Below are 4195 nucleotides of genomic sequence, written 5' to 3' on the forward strand. Positions count from 1 at the left end.
GCAAAGCTCTGGGCCGCATTTTAGCCTGTTCTCCAGCCATCCTGCTGCAGGCTTTAAGATGCAGCAAAACCGGGGCGCCTGGGTGGCTCAGTGGATTAAGCCGCTGCCTTCGGCTCGGGTCATGATCTCGGGATCCTGGGATCGAGCCCCGCATCGGGCTCTCTGCTCCGCGGGGGGCCTGCTTCCTCCTCTCTCTGCCTGCCTCTCTGCCTACTTGTGATCTCTCTCTCTGTCAAATAAATAAATAAAATCTTTAAAAAAAAAAAAAAAGATGCAGCAAAACCGAAGTCCTCACTTCCCTGCCTTGCCACAGCTGGGCTTTCCACCCGGGATGCCCCCTGTCCACACCTGCCTCCCCAAGCAGGGCCGAATGGCCCAGGTGCTGCCGGATCAGTCACCTGTTTGCTCTTCTGGTTCCCCTGCAAGGACTGTGAGCTCCTTGAGGACACGTCACCCTCTCACTCTGCCCTTCTTCTCCACCCCCTGGCTTGTGTTTGCTCTCCCTCGCTCTCTCGAAAATAAAAAACTTCTTTAAAAAATAAAGTAACAGGGCACCTACGTGGCTCAGTTGGTTGAGCAACTGCCTTCCACTCAGGTCATGATCCCGGAGTCCCGGGATCAAGTCCCACATCGGGCTAAATAAAATAAAATAAAATAACATTTGTGCTTGGCGCTTTGGTCCTCTGCAAGGACCGTGAGCTCTGGGCCACATTACAGATGGGCTCTGGAACGTCCAGCACAGCATGTATTGAGTCGAATGAATGAAAGAACGAAAGAATGAAGGGGCTCCAGTGAGTTCCCAAGATAGGCCTTAAGCGAGCAGTCGTCACGTAGTTGCGTTCCCGCACAACAGCAGTGGGGAAGCACGACGACAGGCCTGGGGGGAAGCTGGGCCGGCCGCAGGACAGTCCAGGAAGCCCTTGGCCTTGCCACAGGGAGCTGCTAGAGCCCACAGAAGAAGGCACACCTACCCTTCCTCGTCTCGGGCCTGCTCTTTGACTATCCTAGAAGACGGTCCTGCACCTCACTGTGGCTTTGCTGTGTAAAGAGGCCTGTGGGTTCCTGTCCAACTTCTGCCGAGGACCAGGGGGTGGCGGGGAGGGGAGGGACTAAGGTGATTTAATATTAGCCAAGGGTTACCACATACCAGGTTTGTGCTAAAGACTTTCCTTCATTCCTTCCTTTCTTTTCAAATTTTAATTATTTATTTATTTGAGAGAGAGCTCACAGGCAGGGGGAGTGGCAGGCAGAGGGAGAAGCAGGCTCCCCACTGAGCAAGGAGCCAACCTGGGGCTCCATCCCAGGACCCTGGGATCATGACCTGAGCCGAAGGAAGGCAGCCGCTGAACTGACTGAGCCATCCAGGCACCCCTGTGCTAAAGGCTTTTCATGTTGAGGGAAACGCAGCACAGAGAAGTTAGGTAACTTGAGGACAGAAAGCGTCCAGGTCAGGATTTGAACACAGGTCGTCTTACTCCACTGTGACTTGAATTGAGGATAAGCAGGTGGGCCTTTCCTTCACTCAGTGGCTTGTAGGGGCCATGGGCCACCTGGTGGTAAACTGGCTTCCTTCCCTCCCAGTGTGGTTCAGAAGCCAAGTCCCAGGGAACCTGCCTAAGCGACCCTGTTACCATGGCAACAGCTGTGTTGCGGCAACACCGATTTTGCAGGCGGAATATCAGTCATGCCTGCACACGTATGAGCCTGAGAGATTCCGGCCGCTCCAGGGTGGGCGCACTGGCTGGGATTCTGGGGCTGTGTGGGGGGCCAGCCAAGGTGGGCAGAGGGGTGAGCCCACCAATCTTCCCTCCAGACCAGGCTCAAGCCCCTATTACCTTCGGACTGAAACAACTTCCAAAATGCAAAACATGCACGACAATGTGCATCACAGAGCAACCGCTCTTCTACTCAAAAACCTTCCGTGGCTCTAAATAACCTGCCCACTGGTCAGTTACCCCTCTGGGCCAAAGAGAATGTGGACTGGCCATTGTGTATTTTCTCCTCATTAAAAACAAACCTCTAAACAAGCAAGCAAGCAAGCAAACAAACAAAAAACACTCAATTCTATCTCTGCAAATCCTCTCTCCCATCGGGGCTCATCTCTCTTCCCCACCCATGCCCACCTCCACTGCCCAGCGCTGACCCAGCCAGACTTACCTTGATTTTCACCTTGACCACTGTAATAACTCCCCACTATTTTCTCATTACAAGCATCCATGTGCTCTTCAATGCATTTCTTCAATCTCCTGCTCTTAGCTGGAGGCTGTGCTGGGAGCTGGGGACTCTGCCCCTGCCTCCTGGAGCTGGGGTCTGGCAGGAAACGCAGAGGAACTGAGTCACTGTCAAGTCCAGTACTGCTGAGTTGTAAAGATGCGGGAGATCCCGGGCCCAGAAGGGGGAAGGTGAGCTTTGGGAGGCATCAGGTGGGGGAGGGAGAGAAGAGGCTTGAGGGCTGGGCAGGGCTGGAGTCCGGAAAGCACCTTATACCTGAGCCTGCCGGCAATGAATGCAGGACCCATGGAGGGCAGCAGAGAAAGGCAAAAAAGTTCTAAACTGGCCACAGCACTCCAGGCTGGCCAGGAGAGCCCTGTGACCTGCTAGCACACTGCAGCCCTGGGCTTCTGTGGGAGAAGGAGGATTGGGTGAGGTAGTCTTTAAGCCTTTGAACAATTTTAAACCTTAGAGAAAAGCCAGATTGGCAACACAGAAAGTTTTCTCAGGCTGGAGAAAGGCCACCCCAGGCTTCCCTCCCTTGCCGCTTCTCCCTAATCCATTCTAGGGTACCTGAGGTTACTGTAGTTTCCCCCAGTTCCTCCGTATTAACTTAGAAAGTTGGACTTTATATTTTTTCAGTGTAAACTGGAAGATTAATGTATAATAGAATAAAGCTTTATAATGGAAAGTCACTAAAACACTGGGGATAATTTAATAGGAGATAAAGAGAAAAATTAAAATCTGGTCCTTCGGAGGAACATTACATCCGAGGGAAAATGGGAGAACTCTGTGTACACCAACCAGAAGCGACCTCTAGAACATGACTGAATAAGACAAGGTTTGGGGATGGGCCTGGGGAATATGATCCCACATATGAAGGGTCTCATGTTTTGTTTTTAAAGATTTTATTTATTTGACAGAGATCACAAGCAGGCAGAGAGGGTGGGGAGAGCACGTTCCCTGCTGAGCAGAGAGCCTGATGACCCAGAGATCATGACCCAAGGCAAAGGCAGAGGCTTAACCCACTGAGCCACCCAGGCGCCCCTTCGTGGGTTTTTTTTTTTTTGTCTGTAAAATGAAGATTAGTGCTCGCTTCGGCAGCACGTATACTAAAATGAAGATTAAAAACTAGTGCAACCTCACAAGGTAGCCATAAGCTTTGCATGAGTTTATGCTCCTTCAAGTGTTCCGAATCAGGCCCATCACATAGTAACGGCTCAGTAACTATTAGGCATTATTACTGTTCTCATGTAAAATTATTTTGGAAACGAATGGAAGTATATACTCCACAATTGTAACAGTGGTCGGTGGCCCAGACATTATGAACAAGTAAACACTTCACACAAATGTATAATTATAAATTATGATAAAGGCAAAGAAGAAAAATGGACCCAAAGCACAAACGGAATCAGCAAGGAAAGGGGAAGCTGCAAACGTTGGGGGCCTCCTCTCCGTGCCACAGTTATTCAGTCCTTAGGATTTAGGGGAAACAGTTATTAAGAAAAAGTTGAAAGGTGCCTGGGTGGCTCAGTCAGCTAAGTGCCTCACTTTGGCTCAGGTCACGATCTCAGGGTCGTGGGATCCTCCCTCCATTGAGCCCCAGGAGGGTCCCGCTTCCTCTGCCCCTCCCCCCACTCATTCTCTCTCTCTCAAATAAATAAATAAAATATTAAGAAAGAAAAGAGAAGGGGTGCCTGGGTGGCTCAGTCAGCTAAGTATGCCTTCAGCTCGGGTCATGATCTCGGGGTCCTGGGATGGAGCCCCACATCCCGCTCCGCACTTAGCAAGGAACCTCCTTCTCCCTCTCCCTCTGCCTGCCACTGCCCCAGCTTGGGCTCCATCTCTGTCAAATAAATAAATAAAAATCTTTTTAAAAAAGTAAATAAAATTACAAAGAAAAAAAAAGAAGCTGAAAAATGAGGCTTTTTTTTTTAAAGATTTTATTTATTTGACAGAGAGAGATCACAAGTAGGCAGATAGG

Source organism: Meles meles, chromosome 7, assembly GCF_922984935.1.
Source record: "Meles meles chromosome 7, mMelMel3.1 paternal haplotype, whole genome shotgun sequence".
In the NCBI taxonomy this organism is placed as follows: Eukaryota; Metazoa; Chordata; class Mammalia; order Carnivora; family Mustelidae; genus Meles; species Meles meles.